Source organism: Sceloporus occidentalis, unplaced genomic scaffold (genome assembly GCF_023333645.1).
Source record: "Sceloporus occidentalis isolate IW3139 unplaced genomic scaffold, rSceOcc1.0.p SCAF_1, whole genome shotgun sequence".
NCBI classification, from domain to species: Eukaryota; Metazoa; Chordata; class Lepidosauria; order Squamata; family Phrynosomatidae; genus Sceloporus; species Sceloporus occidentalis.
In genome coordinates this window covers 213845352-213868877 of record NW_028316981.1, presented here as the reverse complement: position 1 = coordinate 213868877, position 23526 = coordinate 213845352, and the positions used below count along the sequence as shown (strand labels likewise).

Sequence of the window (23526 nt, the reverse complement as noted above, 5' to 3'; positions counted from 1 at the left end):
GATTGTCTATGGTACAGCTTCCACATTCCGACAGCCAGGGCAGTTAAAGTGGTCTCAAACTGGATGATTTGTGTAGTCTGTTTTGGACCCAAGATGTTCCCTCTTATCCCTCAAACAATTTCAGCACCTTGGATAGTTCCTTTAAAGTTTGAACAAAGCTGTTTCAGTCACAATTATAGCAAAACTAAGACACAGCTGTATACCTTTGTCTTAGTTTTGATATACTTGTGGCTGAAATAACCTATAGTACAACCTATTTGAACAAGTGAATGTTTTTGTACCTTTTGAGAAGTGAAAGCATCTCTCATTTCCCTCTAGCCAGCTGTCTATAGAATATTTATTGAAAATGAATATGAAGTGCACAGAGAAAATTGGGTAGATGTGCATTCATAATTTGGATTCTTGTCATGGAAGTTATAACTCAGTGGAAAGGTTTGGACTGAAGCTTGGATTGGATTCATGCCCTGCTGATATGGAACTGGCTGCTGTTGCTAGAAGCCATCTCTCCTGAAGCACCAATAGTTTGGACACAGATTTAGGCACCATCTGCATGGCAAAAATAATCCAAGTTGACACCACCTTAACTTCCCTGGCTCAATGCTATAGAATTCTGGGCATTGTAGTTTTTGGAAACATTTAGCCTTCTCTGTCAGAGAGCCTTGCTGTCAAAACAAACTACAATTCCCAGGATTCCCTAGCACCGAACTGTCTCAAACTGGATTATTTCTGCAGGATGAGGTATAGTCCTGGAATGACAATACAGTGGGCCTTTACTATCTGCTGGGGTTTGGTTCCAGGACCCTCTTGTGGATAGCAAAATCCATGGATCCCATTAAAGACAATGGCATAGTAAAATGGTATCCCTTATATCACATGACAAAATCAAGGCTTGCTTTTTGGAATTTATATATTTTTTGGAATATTTTCAAGCCATAGATGGTTAAATCCATGAATAAAAAAATCCATGGATATGGAGGGCTGACTGTATTTTGAAGATTAATATACAGTGGCATAGTAAAACAGTGCCCCTTATATAAAATGGTGAGCCAGCATGGTGTAGTGGTTTGAGTGTTGGACTATGGCTCTGGAGACCAGGGTTCAAATCTCAGCTCAGCCATGAGCAACTCTTGAGAGTTCCAGACTCAAAATATGCCATGACAACGCAGAGGGCCTTCTCTATCTCGGCCCCAAAGCTCTGGAACTCACTTCCCGGTGAGCTCCGCTCGACCATCTCTCTTAACCAGTTCAAGAAGGAGTTAAAAACTTACCTGTTTCAACAGGCTTTTCCCTAGCTCTCCCCGATGTAGCCCTCCCCTCTCTTACTGTTTTTGTTGTAGTATTTCGAGCTAGCTAGATTTTGTAATTTGTAATTGCTACTTCAATTTTTAATGTAAAGTTTTTGCTGTTTTTATTGTGTCTTATATTGTATTGGTATGCTGTACTGGCAGGTATGTGTAATCCGCCTTGATCATTGGAAAGGCGGGCTAGAAATAAATAAATTATTATTATTATTATTATTATTATTATTATTATTATTATTATGTAAATCTACTGGGGACTTTGGGCAAGTCACACTCTCTCAGCATTAGAGGATGCCAATGGCAACCCCCGCTGAAGAAACCACCAAGAAAACCCTGTGATAGGTTCACATTAGGGCCACAATAAGTTGGAAATGATTCGAAGGCACCCAATAAAAAAGGAGATAACCAGCACTTTTCATTGTGTGTGGAAGGAAGCCAGTTGCATCAAGGGAGTTGGTAGAAATGAAACATTTTTTTTAAAAAAATACACTTTTAAAATGCCATACAGCCTAGTGATAAATAATAAACCCCATGATAGGTTCACCTTAGGGTTGCCATAAGTCGGAAACGACTTGAAGGCACACTAGCAGAACAATATAAAATGGCAAAATCAATATTTCTTTGTTGGAATTTAGTTTTTAAAACATATTTTTAAGTTGTGGGTGGTTGAAACTGTGGATAAAGAATCTGTGGATATGGAGGGCTGACTGTATAAGAGGCTTCAGTTCAGCTGCAACTATCTTTGAACGAAGCTGCTCCCCTTGATCTGTCCTTGGCCCTCTTGCCACCTGCCCTCCCAATGGTCTGGACGAGACATCTTGGGACTGTCCCATGAAAGGTAGGAGATTTAGGACAGGTTAGGGGAATACTTCTCCCAGTGCACAGTTCGGTTATAGAGTTTACTACAGTTGGCCCTCCATAGCCACAGATATTTTTATCCACAGACTCAAATCATCCACAGATATATATATTTATATTCCCCCCCCAAAAAAAAAAAACCCTTGATTTTGTCATTTTATATAAGGGATACCATTTTACTACATCACTGTATTTAATGGGACTTGAGCATCCACGGATTTTGGCATCCATTTGGGGTTCTGGAATAACATCTCAACAGAGACCAAGGGCCCACTGTACCATAAGATGTTATGTTGGCCACGAGTTAACATGGTTTGAAAATGGAATTTGATCAAGTTTTACCAGCTTTTGGAGGCTTTTGATTACATTTAGAATTTTGAACAAGTTCAGAAATTTGAGAAAGGATGCTACTGACACAAAATGATTGCTATGGTGGGGGTGCCAAATTCACAAAATGTGGCTGTGAATATTCATTTCGTAAAAATGCACCATGCATAAGCAATTGAATATAAGGTGAAGGTGGAGGAGTCTAAGTGCAAACTGCCCAAATCTGTTCCATGTTCCCAGCATATAAAAGCCACTTACCTTAAGTAGTTTTCTCTTTTGTCCCGTGCTTTTGCAAACACAGATACAGCAGTCCCACATTCATTCAACAGTTTAGGGACCAGAGCACTATCAAAAAGTGGAAATCATTGAATTGCAGAACCCATATTACTGTATATTATATTACTGTGCAAGTACAAATAGTAGTATGAATACATTTACAGTGCTGTATTGTAAATACACAATGACACCATAAACAACTTCTACAGTATATAGTACAGACTGAATAAAAAATGTCACTGAGTTGGGGGAGGGGAGAGAGAGCAGTGTATACAGCTGGCCATGTCTGTGGATTTTGTTATCGATGGGTTCAACCATCCATGGCTTGAAAATATTCAAAAAATCCATAAATTTCCAAAAGCAAACCTTTATTGTGCCATTTATTATAAGGGACACCCTTTCTTTGCCAGTGTATTTAATGGGACTTGAGCATCCATGGATTTTGGTATCCATTTCAGGGAGGGGTCCTGGAACTAAACCCCAGAAGATATCAAGGGCCCACTGTAGTTGCAAAAACAGCATGCAAAGCCCCATCTTTTCATTCAGTCTGTGTTCTGTAGACTGCAGCAGTCATTTGTGTGTTTATAATACAGCACTGTACAGGTATTCATATTTGTATTTGTTGAAATACCAGTCCATACATCAAATAAACGAGTGGGGTAATAATTTAATAACATTGAAAGAGCGGATTGTCAAAAAGGAATCTGTATTGTTTCCTGTCTTCCTCTGTAGATAACTTCATCACTTTCTCTTAGGTCATTCTCAGTTGCTCCCCATTTCCATCAGCCTCCAAGTTTTCCAAATACAGTGGTCCCTTGGTATCCACTGGGGTTTGGTTCCAGGATCCCCCGTGGAAACCAAAATCCATGGATGTTTAAGTCCTATTAGATACAATATCAGAGTAAAATGGTGTCCCTTGAATAAAATGGCAAAATCAAGCTTTGCATCTTGGAATGTATAATTTTTAAAAATATTTTCAAGCTGTGGATACTTGAATCCATGAATAAATCCATGGATACAGAGGACCAACTGTGATAGCTTTTACTTTCCTCTCTATCTCCCCTGCTTGGGTGGCTAGAAGCCAACAGAGGTCTAACCTCTGCTATTAGATGCTGAAGATAGAAAAGCCAGGGTGCAAAGTAGCTGGAGGATGGACATCTGCTGCTTTTCAGTTCACCAAAGGGGGGAAACTTTTCAAGTGATGAGTTCCTGGGAAAGTGTCTAGGGATGCTTTGATGGCATCCCAAGTCATGCAGAAAAAGTCTGTCAGTGACTGCTCTTCATGATGGCACCACTTTGGTGAACAGAACACTTCCATGAAAGCAACTTTTAGATATATTGTTGACTGGTTGCAAAGTTCTAATGCTTGGTTTCCCATAAGAACATTTATAGAAGAATGCAAAGTGAGGATCTAGGTTTGTGTTTGCTGGTTTTGTCTGCAGCCTTTTTGCTGGTAAGTGGTGCACTGTCTGTAGCCGGAACTGTTGAACCAGTTGGAGGTGGTGTACTTTCTGGTTGACTGTTCAGCACTGGCTTTTCATCTGTTAAACAGATTAAATAACTTGGTTATTTGGTTTTATAGTCTCCACTGTCCTTTATTCCACTGATGTTTTTAAAAAATTGCATATCATCAAAACCTCAGTACACATGCCCTTCTGAGACAGTGAAAAAACTTGTCTGGTATAAATCCAAAAGTTGCATTGCCTGTTTAGAAAAAAAAGACTACCCTTTTCATCACACACACACACACACACACACAATTATTAGCTGTACCCAGTCATGCGTTGCTGTGGCTTATTCTGGTTAAATGGAAAAGAAAAAAAAAAGAGAATGCATGTTTCTAAAATATTTAATTTCAGAATGCTTATGGGTATACAATATTTGTTGTATTTTTTGCCTACGAGGTTTTGTGGGACTCAGCATGAATATCATGGCGCCATTTTGTAGTGATTTCCAAAAATGGATGATGTAGGTGGATTTATTTTGTTTGCTATATTAATACTGCTCACCTGCTTTAAATATTTTCTTGGAAGGAAGAGTTTCACCGTGGACAAGACCTGGCTTTGTAGATTTATGCACACAACCCTTAAAGAAGACATGGAAATAATAGGGGTCATCAATATTTTTATATTTATTATGTTATTTATAACTTGCCTTTTTCACAATCCAAAACTCAAGGTGACTTAACAAAAGTTAAAGTTGATATAGCTAAAAAATCACGTCACACAAAAATTAAAAATATAAACTAGTAAGCAGTTAAAAGCATGACCATTAAAAAGAAAACAATGAAGAGTAGAGCACCTTCTATGTAGGGATTTGTAGGTCATAACCAACATTTTGAATTATGTGTGGAAGGAAACCAGTTGCTGGTGGAGCTGTTGCATCAAGGGAGCTGGTAGAAATGAACCTTTTTTAAAAATGCCTTTTTAAATAATGCCATACAGTTTAATAATAAAGAAAAAGCAGTTAGGAACAGGGAGTGTAATAAAGAACTTAAATTCTGTGTACCACATCACTTGTAGCAGGGAAGTAGTTCTTCACTAATTTTCTTCTCCAAGAAAGCAGAAAACAGCATTTTCTGGGTAAGAAACAGCTTTTCTGCACAGAAAACAGAAATACTGTTTTAAGTGCAGAATATTCTGTTTCCTGTGGCAAATCAACCATGTTTGAATTTTATACAGTATAAAATGTTGTTGCCTGCATAGAAAGCATGGTACTTGGGGATGGGCCCAAACAGACAGGCCAAAATAAAGCTGCTTTGGGCCACTTTGGAAGTGTGCTGTTTAAATGATGTATGTGTCCTAAGAGGCCAGAAGCTGCACCAAAGCCATGCTCCAGTCCTAAGGACTGGAGTGCAGCTTTGGTGCAGCTTCTAGCTTCTTATGATGTATGCATCATTTAAACAGCATACCTCCAAAGTGACCTGAAGCAGCTTTATTTTGTCTTGTCTGTTCGGGCCCATCCCCAAGTACCATGCTTTCTATGCAGGCAACAACATTTTCTGCACAGAAAATGGTGATGCTTTGTATGCAAAACAACCACATGTTAATTTTGCAAAGAATAAGTCCTGAACTGTGCAGATTCTAATCGGTCCAGGAATCTTCTCATGAAAGCTCTTCAACACTTGAAAAACATGTTTTCCACCCATTTTCTGAATATTTTTAAATATTATTTCCACTCATAATTTGTAGTGGGTTATGTAAGTAATAAATTAGTACAGCACCAAAAAGCCCGGTTAGAGAAAAACCTATAACAGGTTTACGGTGGGTGCATTTGGATATGACAATAAGCTTGGGAAGTGTGGGAATCCTGGCTTATCAAATATGACAAACTTGCATGATGCAAATTAGGAGTAAGAATCGCTGGACAAGCTGTGGAATTTATGAATGATCTTATCCAAACCTGGAACCGCTTTGGTTTGTTTGAAGAGAAGCAAGCTTTCCTTCAAACAAGCCAGAGAAAAACTCCAAGGTTGGTCTGTAGTCCCTTTTTCAGGCTTTTTGGTGAGGAAATGTGTGGGAGTTGTTGTCAGGTTCAGACATCACAAGAAGCAAAACTTGCATTTTTTTATTTATCTATTCAAAAATGGCCAGGCAGTGTGTACTAGTGCACTTGTTTTGCGCCTTCAAGTCATTTCTGACTTATGGCAACACTATCATGGTGTTTTCTTGGCATGATTTGTTCAGAGGAGGTTTGCCATTGCCTTCTCCTGAGGCTGAGAGAGTGTGACTAGCCCAAGATTACCCAGTGGATTTCATAGCCGAGTTGGGAGTTGAACCCTGGTCTCCAGAGCCAGAGCTCAACACTCAAACTACTACGCCAAGTTGGCATTCACCATTGCTTCTACTCAAAAAGTGAATGTTTTCGCAGTTCTTGTGTTTCTTTATGTTGAAATGCAGCCAGTTATATGTTCAAATTGCTTGATTAGATTAATGAAAAGCTGTGCCCAGTTAACAAGGATAAAATGTTCAGATGGGCAAAATGGCTGGGAAAAGCAAAAAGTCTAATTTGTGTAGATACTGTATGAGAGAAAGCCTTTCTCTTGAAATTTTCTGTTGCTTACATTATTCCGCTTTTTGTAGGGTTGCGAGATGGAATTTAAGGGGATGCAACTTATATGAATCTAGATTCAGTTCACTTTTGACAGTCAAGACAAAATCTTGGAATTGCCTGAATTCATAGGCAGACCTGTGGATCACAGTCAGCAAGAAAGTTTACATTTTGACAAAATCAGGAATGAGAAGCAGGAGCAAAACAGTGATTGATTTTATATTCACAATTGGGATTAATTTTGTTGTTAATATTTTTTTCTGAATAAATTTGAATCTTAATTGTTCAATATAGATTTGGATTTTATCCACTGAGTTAAAGGCTTATTTTTTAAAGTTCAAATTCTTTACTCACAGAACAGTCCACCCTCCATATCCACGGGTTCTTTATTCACAGGTTCAAATATCCATGGCTTGAAAATATTTTTAAAAATATATAAATTAAAGAAATCAACCCTTTATTTTATCATTTTATATAACAGATATAAAATATAAGGCTATATAAGGGATATATTTTACTATACCATTGTATTTAATGGGATTTGAGCATCCACGGATTTTGGTATCCACAGGAATCCTAGAACCAAACCTCAGTGAATACCAAGGGCAATTTTTCTTTAGAAAATTAGAAATTAGATTTCTTCATCTTCAAATGGGATATTACTTTTGTACTGGGTGCAAACATGAATCCAACTTTTCCTAGGGGTGTGGGACATAGAAAAGTTTGGGAACCACTTCCGTATTGCCACTGGGGACAAACATAAATACACTGAGTACTGAGTTTTAAAAATGATAATGCATCCCTTCTTCCATTTCTCAATCCATTTACCCCTTAGTGCATGCATATGCAAAACGTTTCAGAAAATGTGAGACTTCAACCATTTTTCTTTGCAAAAAGTGCGACTTACTTCCGAGTGTTTATCAAATCTGTTTTCAGCGTCAGAGTGGCAGTATAGATATCTGCATAGAAAGTGAATACATAATGTAGATTTAAAGTCAGACCATTAATGTAATTAATGCTTGTTTTCCCAGCAATGTTCTGTACATTCTATTGGTATCTTCAGAGATGAAGGGAAGTGCATTCATACCTTTGCCATTAGCCAGAGTTTTCAGAGCTTTGGAGAGTGTGTGTGTGTATCTAGTTGGGTACAATAAAAAAGGCCCACCTGTTTCAATTAGATGAGATTATGAAAAACTGAGATTGTGTAACTTCAAGAGTTCGTCCCTGAATTTACTTGCTTTCCTTGTCCCTCTGCTTTTTCCTTTTGTATCATATCTTTTAGATATTGAGCCTGAAGGGAGGGGTTGTCTGATCCTCGACGGTGTTCAGAAGTATGTACAGTCAGCCCTCCTTATCCACAGATTTTATATCCACAGATTCAAGCATCCACAGCTTGAAAATATTTTAAAAATATTCAAATCCCCATAGGCAAATTTTGATTTTGCCCTTTTATATAAGGGAAACCATTTTGCTATCTCATTATATTTAATGGGATTTGAGCATCCACAGAATTTGGTGTCCACAGAAGGTCCTGGAACCAAACCCCAATGGATACCAAGGGCCCACTGTACTTTGTAAGTGACTAGGGATCCTTTCTAACCTTGCACTTTGATACCACTTTAATGTCTAAGCAAACTAGAAATCCCACGATTCCATAAAGGGCAGCATTGGCAACTGAAAGGATCAGAAAGTGTAAAAGGGGCCAGACTCTGTTGTGAAGAAAAATAATGTAATGGTGCCTTTTAGACAGACATAATTTATGTCGGGTGCTAAAGATTTCCAACACAAACAAACCACTTACCTCTGGAGATAGGAATTCACTCTGAAAGACTGTGTTAAGTAAAGCTTCTTTCCTCCTTTAGGAAGCCATTGTATAGATGTGTCAACTCCATATCCAGTATGCCCTTGAGCTCCTGACGAAATTGGCATAGCTTTCTCAATTAGAAATGGTAAAAAAAAAGGAGTGTATCAGCTAAATTTATACACCCCAAACATCTTGGGGCTTTTCACCATATGTTCTTAGTGAATGTATGGAGTTACTGTGCAGACATTCACTTTCTTCTGGCCCCACTGAATGTCTGTAGTCTTGTTTGTTGTGGTAGCCATGGATTCAATGCCTGATTGACTCATATTTCATTTGAAAAAGCTTTAGCTACCAGGGAACTGTAAATCTGCGTAATATTACTCTTCAAAACTCCGCAGTTTGGAAGGAAAGCCAGGGTTTTATTTATAAGCTGTTAGCTTCAAGAAAAGACACCCTACAAGAGTCATAGTTCTTTTGGCTTCTTTGGCTTTTGGCTTCTGTGTAAGGTCATCCATAGTAGCAGCTCACCAGGAGGAGAATGAAACTCCTCTGAATGGCTCATGTGTCGGAGCATCGACTTTTGATTATGAAATGGGAACAGGACATAAAACACATTCTTTCCACCACAATGTAGGTGGAAAGTGATAATGGTATACACAGCAACAGCTATAGGCAAGCTCATTTACCACCCCTCGCCATTTTATTGTATTATTAAAATATGTTGTATTCCTTAGTGGCATGATGCACTGGTATTAGACAGCAAATCTCATCTCCCTTTACAGCAACATTCTAGGTCAGTGGCTGATTTTGTCCACTTTATGTGCGGGTTACTTTCACATTAATGCTCAATGCCCCCAATGAGTCTGAAAACGATTCCGCTTTTTGGGGATTTTGGGGGGATTTAAATACAAAGAGCTTACTGTATTGTGTCATCTGTGTATCTTTGGTTATTAATGTTTCTTTCTCCTGTTTTCACTCCTTTCTCTGAGTCTAAGCCTGCCTTGCATACAGGTTGAATAAGTAGGATGATAGAAGGCAGCTTTGCCTAACTTACCCATTGTGTGTTAGTAATCCAAATGGATTGTAATGAAGGCATGTGTCATCATGGATCTGACAGGTCCAGGACTGGGTGCAGCTGCTACAGTCCCTATAATGTACAGCCTTGGCCACCATCACAACCTAGCCCTCCAAACTGTAGGAATATTTTGTATTTGTATTAAGGAGGGTATGTGTGTATGTGAGCTAGCATCCATTATTGGGTTGGAGCCCCATGGATGCTCTCCCACACACAAGAAACAAAAAGAGTAAGTACCTGAGAGAAGGGGGAAGCGAAACAAAAGAAGGAAACAAAAGGTTTGAGGACATACACCAAGAGAGCCAACATGGCATAGTAGTTAGAATGTTAGTTGTTTAGTAGTTTTTCCAGGATTCCCATAGACATCCTTCCAGAATTTCCTGATGCTATGAAAATTTGCCGTAATGGTGAACACCTCTATTATGGCTTTCTTGTAACAGGGTAGATTACCTGTTCTGAAAAAGTCCCTATGGAAGATGTAGCTTTATAAATAAATAAATTTACAGAACTTTATAAATAAAGGTTAATAATAATAATAATAATAATAATAATAATAATAATGTAGCTGAAGTTAGGAACAAAATGGATGTGCACAGAAATGACCAATTTCTTCCTTATTCAGAACCAGCCTAGGTTCTTCCCATCAGTTTGTTTGGCACTGTGGCCAAGATACTGAATTATAAATCATGACATTTCCACTTTTACACCTGCCTCTGTCATTGAAGTCTCAGGTAGCCTTTGGCAAATCTCAGCAACACTAATCTCCATCTGTAATCTAGGAGTTAAAATACCTGCCCACCCAACAGGACTGTTGGAGGGATAACATTTTAGGAATAATTCAAAGATATAGCCGTGTTAGTCTGTAGAATCAGTATGTAGAGAGATCTTGTAGACTGACAGTTACATAAAAATGCAGTTATTTAGAGTAATAGCATCTTCAGCAGCAACGATTTTGTGTCTCTCCTCAAAAGAGCTACAAGATCTCTCTGCATACTGATTCTACAGACTAACATGGCTATATCTTTGAATATAGCCCTCTCTGAGGAAGTAGACTGAAGTCTGTGAAAGCTCATGCTGCCAATTTCTTTGTTTCAGTTAGTCTCAAAGGTGCTACAAGATCTCTCTACATTTTAGGGATAAGAGAATTTCTCATTATCCCATCCTTTCTTCCCTGCAATTTTACCCAAGCCTAGAACAGCTTGTCACCACTGAGCTCTGTGCTTTCCGTTGCCTTTCCCCACTGCATTCACTCAGCTTTTTGAGTTTACTCTGCTAATCCAACTTCCTTCATTAGCTTCACAAATTTGGCTCTTTTATTCTCTTCTTGAATTTTTCCATGCGTTGCTTTCTCTCTAACAGATCTGTCCCAGATTGGTATTTCCTTTTCAGGCACTTGGTGAAAGCTGCTTCCTCTTTTCCTTTAATGAAGGGAATGCTTTGCTCCCTGTAGGTTTTGTTCTCCAGATGGTTAAAACATGCTTCCACTTTGTTGTTGTGTGCCTTCAAGTTTTTTGATTTATGGCAACCCTAAGGCAAACCTATCACATGGCTTTCTTGGTAAGTTTGTGCAGAGGGGCTTTGCCTTTGCCACCCTCTGAGGTTGAGAGAATATGACTTGCCTAAGGTCAGCCAGTGGGTTTTCATGGCCAAATAGGCATTTGAACTCTGGTCTCCAGAGTCATAGTCCAACACTCGGCTACACCACACTGACTCTCAGGTATTCTTAGATTCTAATTTTCTGGCAAAGGTATGCAAACATTTCCTAAAAGACATGATCAAAGTAGGAGGGCTTGTTATATCTTCTTGCATTTAGTTGGAACGCCAAGATTTCACACCTGATACAAATTCTTTCTTCTAGGGAAATCATCACACAGGCTTTTTGTGGAAGCAGTACATGAACAGTAGAGTTGCAAAAATGCTACTGAAGGAAACGTAGCATTTCTCAAATTACATGAGAAATTACCAGGGTGTGAATTCCAGCTCAGTCATAGAAATCCACTGAGTGACACTGAGCAAGTGATAACAATGGCAAACCCCCTCTGTAGAAACTTGCCAAGAAAACCCCATGACAGGGTTGCCTTTGGGCAGGCCTGCACAACATAAGGCCCAGGGGCTACATCTAGCCCACCGAAGGATTTTGGGTGGCCCACAAGGATCTGCAACAACTTCAAGGCTCCTCAGCCGCTCAGCCTCCTACTGAGGAGAGGGCTATGTAGAGAAGGGCAAACACTCACCCTGCAAGGCTCCTCTGGCTTTTTTCCTGAGGCCAGGCATCAGAGGAAGAAGAGGGGCAAATGTTCACCCCTCAAGGCATCTCTTCTGCTTGCTTTCTCCTGAGAAGACGGCCAGGCAGAGGAGCGGAGAGGATGGAATTAATATTAATAGTATTTATTATTAATTTATTAATATTTAATTAAAACTGATGTGTGGCCCAAAAAAGTTCAACCTATTTTAATTTTGGCCCCTACCTACTGCCCAGTTGTGCAGGTCTGCCTTAGGGTCTCCATAAGTCAGAAACAACTTGAAGCCTACGGCAGGTTCGCCTTTGTTGTTTTGTACCTTCAAGTTGTTTCCCACTTATGGAGACCCTAAGGCTTCATCTCATGATGCTTTCCAAAAGGGGATTCGAATCCAGTTTTCCAGAGTTATAGTTCAATGCTCACACTGCTATATCACACTGGCTCTCTAGCTTCACCATAGGATTGCTGTATGTTAGAAACGACTTGAAGACATACAACAACAAATAGATATATGAGCATCAAACATATTACATACACACACACACATATTATCCTTGTTATGTGTTAAATAACCAGCAGGTTTATCAGTCCATATTGCAAATGGTGGTGGTGGTAAGGAAGCTGAGAAGGAAAAGCTTGGATGAAACTCGTGGCAGAAGTGACATCCAACCTGGGGACTTATTGATATGTAACTCATCCATCTAGGCACTACACTTAAACTAGCTTTCTTTTCTGGGTTCTTTTCAACAAGAACAGCATTTGGGGAAAAAACAACACATGCAGTTAAGACGTAAATGAATAACCATAAATGACTTAAGTTTAAGATGACTTTTATTCTCAATGTATTGTCTGGGTGATATTTTTTTTATTTATTTTACTTTTTGTAAAGAAAAAATTGCCTGTGCTGTATTATGGAGAAGCAACAGATAGTCATTAAATATAGTGCCCCCACTGCTCTCTGCTGAATAAAAATCTCTTCCATGTTATAACACCCCTTTTTCTCGTCCTTCCAGGAGTGAATCACCAAGATGAGTCAAAGTGAAGTGGACCCTTTTGAGGAATTAAAAGACAACACACATTTATTTTAGCAGCACTGTGATATACTTCCAGGAAACAGCTTTTCCTGTCACAGAACCTAGGAACAGAAAACATGATTGATTGATTCCAAGGGCAAGTCTCCAGCAATTAAGAGGAATGTCTAGTACGATTCTTGTGCTTCCCACAGCAAAATCTCAGCTCTTCTTGGACAAACTAGTAGAAATCTTCCACTTATGTTTCTCACAATTGGGTCCTCTCAAGATGCAGTGCCAGCTCAGGTCTGCCAGTCTCTGCACTGAGATGTCCTGCACAGCAAATGAGGATTTGTTTTTTTTTGTTTTTTAAAAAAACACAGCATAACTAAAACAATCATTTGCCCTCAGTCTGTACGTACAGTGATGCTGAGCATTTTTAGTTAACAGCCTGATAATAGAAATGAGAACAAAAACCCACCTGTCTCTAGGCTGACAGCAGGGAAGGGTCAATTTCCAATCACTTTGCCACTCTCATAGATTGTACCAAATTTTTCATTTTGGTTTTTTTAAAGGGAAACTGAAGTCAATAGAATTCCTCCATACATAATCCAGTGCTACATGGAAAGTGGCATCGAAGATGGGATGCAATTAAACATCCCATCTTTAATCAGTATTTAAATCCTGTAACCACCACTTGTTAGCGTTACTGTTTTGGCACTTTTACCACAGTACGATCAACTCTTACTGAATCTTGTTTAAGGCAAACTTAAACAATACCTTGAAACTATTTTATTTTTAAGTAATGTCAAAATTGACTTGTGAACTTTTCTGAACCATCAGGAGTGTAAGCAAAACAGTTAATTCCTCACTGGCATTATTCCAACTGAATCCACTCTAGATCAGAGTTTGCCAACAAGACCTATCATACAGAGAGTTGCTGTTAAGCCCCCAACTAAATGTTCTGTACAGAGAGTTGTCCATTGGACTACTCTAGAGAAAACACCATGGCCTTCAAAATACACATGCATACCCATACATACAGAAGTCACTGAAATTAGAAATCAGAAATCCATTCATGACACCAGACACAATGCTTGTTGATGCATGTCCCACCTTTCCATCCTCTTTATGATCTACAAATATAAAATTGAATCATTGTCAAAATTTTCCTCTGACCCTCACATCATCTTTAAATTACACCTTAAAATGCAGCTGATTCTAAACGATTCCTGCAATATTATAAACTACTATTTATGCAGTTTAGGGCAGATTGTGCTGTAAAGAATGATACACAATTACACCTGCCCAATCTTGCAGTTGTAGCATGTATTCACACACAATCTGTCCTAACCATGTGAGTAGAATTTATTGTCAAAGCAGCAACCACTGACTGGTGACAAGTATCCTGCTAAAATTACATTTTTAAAATGGGGTTTAACTAATTTATTCTTTTGAAACCAAGCTGCAGTGTTCAACAGAGCTTGCATCCTATTACCTTCCCAAGGATATTAAGAAATTGATATGTTTGATAACCAAGGGAGAAAAAACCCCCACATGGAACCAGGAAAGTAAAAATCAGTCACAAGAGCTGAACTTACATGCTTGTTTTTAACATTTAATTTTAATACACTGAACTTAAACGTGGGGTTGCTCTTTCAAACCACACAGTTATAGCATTATGATCCCTCTTTTATGCAGAGTTTCCTTCCTATGGAATCTCGAATTTGCAATTTAGTGAGAGGCATTTTCAGTCAAAGGTCTGATAGTGCCTCACAAAACTAGCAATCCCAGGACACATTCATGGCAGTTGAAAGTAAATCACATTGCTATCGTTGTGTAGTGTGAAAGGGCTTAGAGTTCTCTACCAAGAAAGGCCAATAGCTGTGATATATTACCACCAAAAGTTGAAGTGTGCTCTCTAGACTCAGGTTTTACCAAAATTAATTCTGCTACTCCTGGAGTATTGATGGGTTATCTGTCCCCATGGTCTCCCCTGTTCTATTGAATCCCTTTCTTTTTCCTAAGAGAATGGGGCTGTATCCGCACTGCAGAAATAATCCAGTTTGACACCATTTTTGTTGGGAAATGTAGTACTTTCTTGAGGTGCGTTAGAAACTCAGGAAAGCAAGCAAGATTGTTTAATCTCACTAGCAGAGTTCACACAGCGGAATATGAGGCAAGCAGGAAAAAGAAACTCAACTAGCTCCACTTCTCTCCCACCCACATGTCCCCAATAAAAACACAGTCACTTGGTTAAAAGTGAAAAAAATAAACAAGTTTATTTACAAAATCATGTGTATGAAGAGATACACAGGTCTAGCTTCATGCTGCAAGAAGTATGAGGTAGAAAAAGTAGTCTGCATGCATCTTAGGAAAGATGCTCCCTTAGCATGCATCCATCAGCTCCGGACAAAGGCAAGGGGATTAGTAGGTAAGTAAGTAGTAATGGCGACTCATCCTTCTTCTCCTTCAGGGACAAAAGGTTAGGTGTGCTCATGGGTAAACAGGAAAATGAGGAGGGGCAATGAGGAGGGCTTGTTAGTAAGTAATAAAATACCATAGACATGCATTACTAGAAAGTCTCATCATGCGAAGTTGCTATATCCCAACAATTTTAAACGCCTTGGGTCAATGCTATGGAATTCTGGGAATTGTAGTTTGTTGAGACACCAGAGTTCTCTGACAGAGAAGACTGTCTCACAAAACTACAATTCACAGAATTCCACAGCACTGAGCCAAGCCAGTGAAAGTGGTGTCAAACTGGATTATTTCTGCAGTGTGAATGCAGCCGTAGTGTTGTTTAGCAATAAACAATTCCTAGCTTACTTTACTGCCATCCAAACATATAAATATATACCATAAACTAGTTTTTGACTTAAGCTGCTTTTGCTCATCCTCAAAAAATGTTTTTTTCCTAAGTCCTACAACTGTGAGAAAGCAAATGAATTCCAATATGCTTGTATTTTTGGTGGTTTTTACTATGAAACTGCATCGTGAAACTGAAGTATATATTTGGTGTGTACACGTGACAAGCGTTTAACAAGTGAGGACACATACATGCATTATTTTGATGACAAAACCATCAAGCCACCTGGACCCATGCAGAACTTTGCACCCAGTGTCAACTTAAATCTAAACTGCATAGGTAATTAAAAACTTACAAAAATAAATATTAACTTTTTTTTCCTTTTAAAAAAACACAAATTACTGAACAGCAGTGAACTTCAGCAGTGATCCCCCTTTCATATCTGACAGACTTGGAAATGGAGTGCCCCCGATATTGCTGTCATTAAACTGCAGTTGTGGCTTTTAAACTGCACACTAAACATAATCCCTGAGAAGCTTTTCAGCCCATTCTGTTGGCAAGCAGCTCTTTGCTAGAGAATGATCCCGAGGCTGAGGGGTCAGGCAATGAATCCTTTCGTCCATCTTTCATCTGCAAGTTAATATATTACTTTCAAAACCAGGTCAGTTTGGGGTTTCAGTTATATGTTCAGTTCCTGGGAAAGTGTCCTTCAGAAGAGGTATTTTCCAGTTTTGATTCTGCTTCCTTTTGCACAGCACATCACAGCCACAGAATTTTTCGTTTCTTCCTATGCGAAAACTAAAGAAAGAACAAAAGGAGATTTATATACAAGAAGCAAACCGTAAACATTTTCCAATCAACATTACCATGAGCAGAGTGCCGCTTTTGAAGAGCAAAAATTTTCACTTTCTGCTCCAATAGTCCATACATAAGGAGGCTTAAGGCTTAATACATTTCACTGATTGGAAAGATAGCCCTCTGCCTAGTCATCTATAGAGAGTATAAATGCACTCCAGATGAGCAGAAATGGAAGTATTTGCAAACCGAGTCTTCTGGCCCTTCAGTGGATGTTTGTGAACAGGCAAAGGAGTAATGGTAGTAGTAAAATTTGCAAGGCTGGGGTCTTGCAAATTTCTAGCTTTGGAGGTGCTCACTAAAAAGTCAGTGAAGTCCAAGTATGAGTACATTTGAGAAACATTTCAACGTTTCTCACAAAAGATTTTAATGATGTTGACTAAATTGTATTTTTTGTGGGTTTTTCAGGCTATGTGGCCATGTTCTATAAGAATTTATACCTGACGTTTCGCCAGCATCTTCTAGAACATGGCCACATAGCCCAAAAACCCCCCACAAAAAACTATGGAGGCCGGCCATGAAAGCCTTCAACTTCAAATTGTATTTTGTTTACAGGTTACTTTAAATTGGTTTAACAGATATTTCTTTTGGGTGTCTTTTGTCACAAACCTGGAAGAAAGAATGGATATTAGACATAACAACCTTGTGCCATTGCCTGAGCTACTGGTTGGCTTTCCAAGAAGTCCTGAGATACCCAGTACAAATACCCAAGCAGGCACTGTGGGAACATGTATGAAGTGTGAGTGTGAGAAGAGGAGAACAATCAAGACTTCCCTAAGAATAGCTTCCCCATCCCCTCATATGACAGTTACAACCATAACCTAACTGTGAATGAAACTAGAAAAGGACTACTGTCTACTTTTATTGCTGGTCACTGTCTTTGTACACTCTTCTTCCAGTTGTAACTGAGTAACAGTTGGGATGGTGACTCCCACAAGCTGCTAGCAACTAGCACTGCACTGTCTGCCAGGCCTGGAATCTCCATGGCCTTAACTGACTGGAAAGAGCAGACAGCATCCAGTCTAGTGTCTCCTCTTGCACATACTTTCTTGGTGACCAACATTTCCTGGATTTCCACACAGTTCAGCAGTCTCATTAGAGCTGAGCCATCACTGCAACCGATTCAAGCATTCTCCTAGAGAAACCAACAATGGACACAAGGAGCCTGAAGAACTAAGCAAAGTAACAACAAAAAGAACAGAGGGGAGAGTGGGCCATCATTTGTTCCCTAGAACTCTGTGAAAGATGGCCAACCCTTACTCAAAGCAAGAGGAAGACAAGGAAAGAGGGGATACTACAGAAGAACCTTTCCTGCGTATCAAGCAACTAGACCAGAACAACTATTTTCCTTTCCCAAATGGAGCTCAAGGAACTTTAAGGAGCTTATAATCAATATCCAGCTGATCCCTGATCCAGGCCTTCTTAGCCAGATTTTGTGGTATTATAACTCTGGTATGCTAGGATTTACTCAGCTTCTCCAGCCCAACCACCCATTTCCAGCATTTGTGCTACCAGCTTCTGTTTCAGTTAGTCTCAAAGGTGCTAGAAGATCCCTTTGCAGACTGTAAGGCTGTACAGACCAGCAATAAACACTGGAATCAGGGCAGAGTGAGGGCGGGGTGACTGCAAGTTGTGTATCCCGACTCCACTTCCATGCTGACGTGACGCTGGGGGCCCTACCACACAGCCGGAGGCATCACGGACTCCCTTGGCACAGTGTGTACCTACAGTGTGGCAAAGGAGAGCTGAAAAGCAATGGTGCCAGTGGCTATGGTGCCCTTTCCAGGGCGCAAACGCCAGATTGGGACTGTGGTGTGCAGTTGCTGCGGCCCTGATCCGGCTAGGAAAACACCGGTGTCCCGCAACCCCTTAGGCAGGCCCTGATTTTCCAGACTAACAAGGCTATGCCACTGAATTAAACCAAGATTCCAGCCAGAATCTTATCCCCCTTCTCTGCACCAGCTACTGAGTGGCTGTTGAGGAGGCAGCTACAGCCACAAAGTGAGTCGGGGGGGGGGGGGGAGTTATGATGTTTAAGTTACACTTTGCACTACAGCATCTCTGCCACTTTTACATGCCAAGCATCCTCATGAGAAAATAATGGCACTGGAGAAGAGAGAGCTTAGCACCTCCCAGCCAGCTGCTTTTCATTTGAAGCTTCACCTATTAAACTTCCTGTTGGAAACAGGGACACCAGGCTAAATGGACCCTTAGACTGATTCAACACAGCTTATTTTGCTACCATCCCCTTCTTAGGCTACCTTTGTGGAGGGGACAATACCACACATGCAGGTGTTTGCACACACAGTGGGCAACCGCTGGGGTTTGGTTCCAGGATCCCCTGTGGATACCAAAATCCGTGGATGCTCAAGTCCCATTAAGTACAATGGCATAATAAAATGGTGTCCCTTAAATAAAATGGCAAAGCCAAGGTTTGTGTACTGGAATTTATATGTTTTAAAAAGATTTTCAAGCCGTGGATGGTTGAATCCATGAATAAAACATCTGTGGATAAGGAGGGCTGACTGTATATTTGCAAGCGTATTTGTTTCAGAAGAAATTGAACCCAGACAACTGTTGGGTAATATCCAAGATCTTATCTCATCTTGCCTCCTGGCATTCATTGATGAAATCTCTTCGACATGTTGAATCTGAAACTCTGTATGTTGGTTGTGCATACCTATTAAGGCTCCTTCTCACCTCCACACTGTCCAATTCTAACAAGCCCACGAGACTCTAGGGTGGTGGCAAAAGCAGCACAGATCTATCTAAATGGTCCCAGTATTCACAATGCCGTGCACAAATGACATTGAATATTAATGGTAGCTGCAAGTTATGCTGCTTTCTGGAAGTCTATGAAGAGGTCATGGAAACAAAATCTCTTGGGATATATATTCCTGTCCCAGCAATCCTGGGAGATTTAATTCTGTCTGTACTATCAGCTTCATATATCCTCACTCACCAACCGTGGTCTCTGAGCAGGAGTACCAGCTGTTTGTTCCTTCTTTATTCCTCACAAGAGGTAGAGGAAGATGTGCAGAAAGCTGACTTACAGTGTGATTCCTTCCAAAATACCAAAGTTTTTCCTGAAGAGGTTCAGAGAAGCTCCTCTTTTTGGTGGCTTTTTGGAGCAGTAAGAAGAAACGCTTCTTTCACTTCTCATTAGGTTGGCTATCTCTAGCTGTTTTAATGCTACTTTTGGGTTTTAAGGATATGTATGATATTAATTTGATTTTAATTAAATGTTTTATTTGACAAAATGCTTTGAACCATGGGAACAATAGTACAGGTTGAGTATTCCTTATCCAGAATTCCAAAATCCAAAATATTGCAAAATCCAAAATTGTCCACATGGGTGGCTGAGACAGCGACACCTTTGCTTTCTAATGGTCCAGTGTACACAAATTTGTTTCACACACAAAATTATTAAAAATATTATTTATAAAATTATATTTGGGCTAAGGTGTATATGAAGCATAAATGAAGTTAAGATATCTCATTATGTATCTGCAAACATTCCAAAATTCCCCAAAAACTGAAATCCAAAGCACTTCTGGTCCCAAGCATTTGAGATCTTTGAGAGAGACCCTTCCTTCATTTCCCACCACTCTCAGAGCCATATCTGGCAGGAATGAGAAGGAGGGACTTCTTGGTGGCTGCTTCTAAGTTCTAGGAGACTAAAATGGCTCCTTCCTTGCTGTCCTGCCATTGGCAGGCAAATACTCTGTTTATTATTATTATTATTATTATTATTATTATTATTATTATTATTTCAATATGATTTTAAGAACTGACGTTTCCACTTTAAAATCTGCTCTTATTTTTAAGATATGCTTTAAATTTGTTTTAATATACTGTAAAATACATTGCAATGATAATCTTATGTATGTTTTTGTTTACACTGTATTTATTTTAATGTTCTAAGCCACCTGGTACTGGTAGAAAAAAGCGGGCTATAAATAAAGTTAGTAATTAAAACTTTTAAGCTCATCTAGGAAGCCCCATTCTGAATACCATTTCCCTTAGTGATGAGGCCAGTTTCTCTCAGGAACAGGATTCTCTTTTTATTTGGTGAGTTTCTTACATGGTTCCCTCCTACAAAAGGCATACCTGCTTAATTGCTATTATATAATTTATTTTGCTATTAATTTTACTGCTGCTCGGTTATGACTGTGTTGGCTATGCAATGAATTTAATTTAGCTGATTGTGCTTCTGTATTTTTTATAAGCCATGTTGTTACTTTTTTAAAAGTGGAAGAAGGGTAGACTATACAGATATTATTTTATCATTTTTCTATGTGTACACAATCAGAGTAACCACACAGATGTTCTTCTACAGACAATGGCATCCCATATTTTCTATATTTCATTGAAATGACAGTAAGTATCAGTTTATTAAGTAAGATTTTCTTCCCAAATCATCAACCACTTCATATATACACACACACGCTTCCACTAAACTGTGACTTAAAAAGTTACATTTAAATACTTCTCCAGGACAAAAAGAGATTCACTTATATCTGTACTTAACAAATGTTTCTAATACCTAAACTGAAACAGAATCCACATCTATGTTTACAGAAAAAAATAACCTACCATCAAAACTAGATAGGTAAGCAGAATTAGTTGACATCTGATTGTAATTCATGTGAGCTATTTCCTTACACAGTAAGGATTTCCCCTCTTGTCCATTTCTCTTTCTGACAGTAGTAATTTGAAAATTAGTGTCTTGATATTTCAGCAAAAATCACAAATGGACCCTTTGCTCTAAACAAAAACATTGGCCAACATGAGAAGTTCTACCTGCGGTCCAAGCTATTGATGCAGGCAAGACAATCTCATGGTGATAAACATACATGCCTGAATCAGCTCTATGCAACATTTCTTTACATCTCTTGCCACTGTGGTAAACACACCATAGCTGGTATCAGCACCTATCAAAGGTTGGGCACATGGGCTAGAACCCACAGGAGCTCCAAGGACTGACTAAAAGACTAAAAATCAACAAAGGTAATGGCTTACATGCTCTTTGGGTATGTCTCCTGAAGGGACGTAGCCAGGATTTTAGGAAGGGGGGGGGGTCCAAACTAAGTGCCACCATTATATTGGGGCTTGGGTGCGGCGGCGCAGCAGCATGCACCATTCATTTTTCTAACGGAAGGGGGGGGGGGGTCCGGACCCCAAGAACCCCCCCTTGGCTACATCCCTGTCTCCTGTCTGCAGAAGAGGGTCAATATAGTGGTCTAAAAAACCCTGAAGCAGACCCTGAGAAATATAGTGATGCATTCAAAACATACCTCCATGGGAACTGCCCACTGAATTATCAACAGTTCCTTTTCAGCAAATATTCTTCAGGTACATCTGAATGGTGACCATAGTGAGAAAAATCTTACATTCATTAATGGGTCCAAATAAGTGCACCATATAGATCCAGGGAGTTCTCAGTCTCAGTGCATTGCTGTGAGCCAACAACACTCTTGTTTGGGTACTTGTGAAGTACTTTAAAACATCCAGAGCCTTCAGATTGTAGTGTATATAAGTTCAAGTGCACACGTTCAAAATGGGGATGCTTTGCTGTGTTTACTGCTTCAAAGAGCCAGTGCAGAGAGTTCTTAGGAACACATGCTGAACCCCAGCTGTGGTAAGGATCAATTTGGGCAGACTGCAGACTTGAGCCCAGCCTTCTGCACATCTGCTCCCATTAATCTGTATGTTAAAAGAACACAGAACAGAAGCCTCCAGGATCACAATGGTTACAATTCTAAATATACATTATTTAACCAGTGCTAAAAAAAACAAGAACATTTTCTAAGCAGAGTTAAGGACACCTTGACATAATAAGCATGTTTATTAACCTTAAGAATACAAAGCAGACAGTAACCATTACATTAAACATCTAGTTTCAAACAGGGACCAACATTTTAGTCGGGGAAACTTTCATGCAGCGCATGATGGTGCTGGTCACTTCCCATATCTCACAAATATACAGTCTATACTGTGGTAAAGGCAACCAACAGAACTATTGCCCCTGAATCTCACTCGGAGTAGTCTAGGGGGAATTTTTTTTTACTATATTTATCAAAAACTCAAAAATACTGAACAATACTTACTAGTTGGTCACTGGAATCATTAATAATAAATAATAATCAATAAATAATAATGAGCTAATGATGTAACCATTGATAATCAAATTAAGATGTTACATGGAACAACTATATAAAAGAGATGAAAGGAAGAACATTTCATTTGAAAACTGCATGAAGATGAACTTCCAATATTATAAAGTGAAAGTAAAAGATGCACTCAGAACACTTGAGAAGAATAAATCACCAGTAACAGATGGTATACCAACAGAATTGCTGCCATCTACAGAAACAGAGAATCCACACTAGTTTTAATTAAAATCTGTCAACAAATATGGAAAACGAAACAATGGCCCAGAGATTGGAAATACTCAATATATATTCCAGTCCCTCAAAAAGGAGACATAAAAACTGCAGTAACAACAGAACCATTGCATTAATTTCCCATGAAAGAAGTCATGCTCAAAAATTCTACAGCAAATACTTCTATCAGCTATGGAACAAGAAATATCAGATGTTCAAGCTGGGTTCAGGAAAGGAAGAGGTACACAGATCACACTGAAAACATACATTGGATTAAGGAACACACCATGGAATTCCAAAAGAAAATTGCCTGTACCTTATAGATTATAGCAAGGCCTTTGACTGCATAGGTCATGAAAAGAAGGAATATCAACAATTTAAGATATGCAGATGATACTATATTGCTAGCAGAAAATTGCAAAGACTTGGAACAATTACTGAAGAAAGTCTAAGTAAGTGAATGTTGAGGTAGGCTTACTGGTAAACATTAAGAAAATAAAAATAATAACTACATGTTTACATAAATGTAATGTAG

At 39.2% G+C, this 23526-nt stretch overlaps 1 protein-coding gene and 1 long non-coding RNA gene across 6 annotated transcripts in view; both read right to left on the bottom strand.

Annotated features, from left to right (window-relative positions):
- Positions 1–2886: 2886 nt before the first annotated feature.
- LOC149323359 (uncharacterized) lies at positions 2887–8970 on the bottom strand. The gene is made up of 4 exons (XR_016280124.1): positions 8614–8970; positions 7720–7771; positions 4772–4847; positions 2887–4303 (listed from the first exon to the last, which is right to left on the bottom strand). It is a non-coding gene; the product is annotated as an uncharacterized LOC149323359 (long non-coding RNA).
- A 4022-nt stretch (positions 8971–12992) lies between these two features.
- Positions 12993–23526, bottom strand: part of LOC149323358 (malignant fibrous histiocytoma-amplified sequence 1 homolog) — a 63368-nt gene continuing 52834 nt past the window's right edge. Inside the window, exons 3-5 of one of the 5 annotated variants that reach the window (XM_089488827.1) lie at positions 21903–22311; positions 13423–16548; positions 12993–13274 (exon numbers count right to left, since the gene is read on the bottom strand). The gene's annotated coding sequence lies outside the window, so the exon portion shown is untranslated. Of the gene's footprint in view, positions 16549–21902; positions 22312–23526 lie in introns of all 5 variants that reach the window. The other 4 variants (XM_089488829.1, XM_089488825.1, XM_089488828.1 and 1 more) reach the window with 4 other exon arrangements.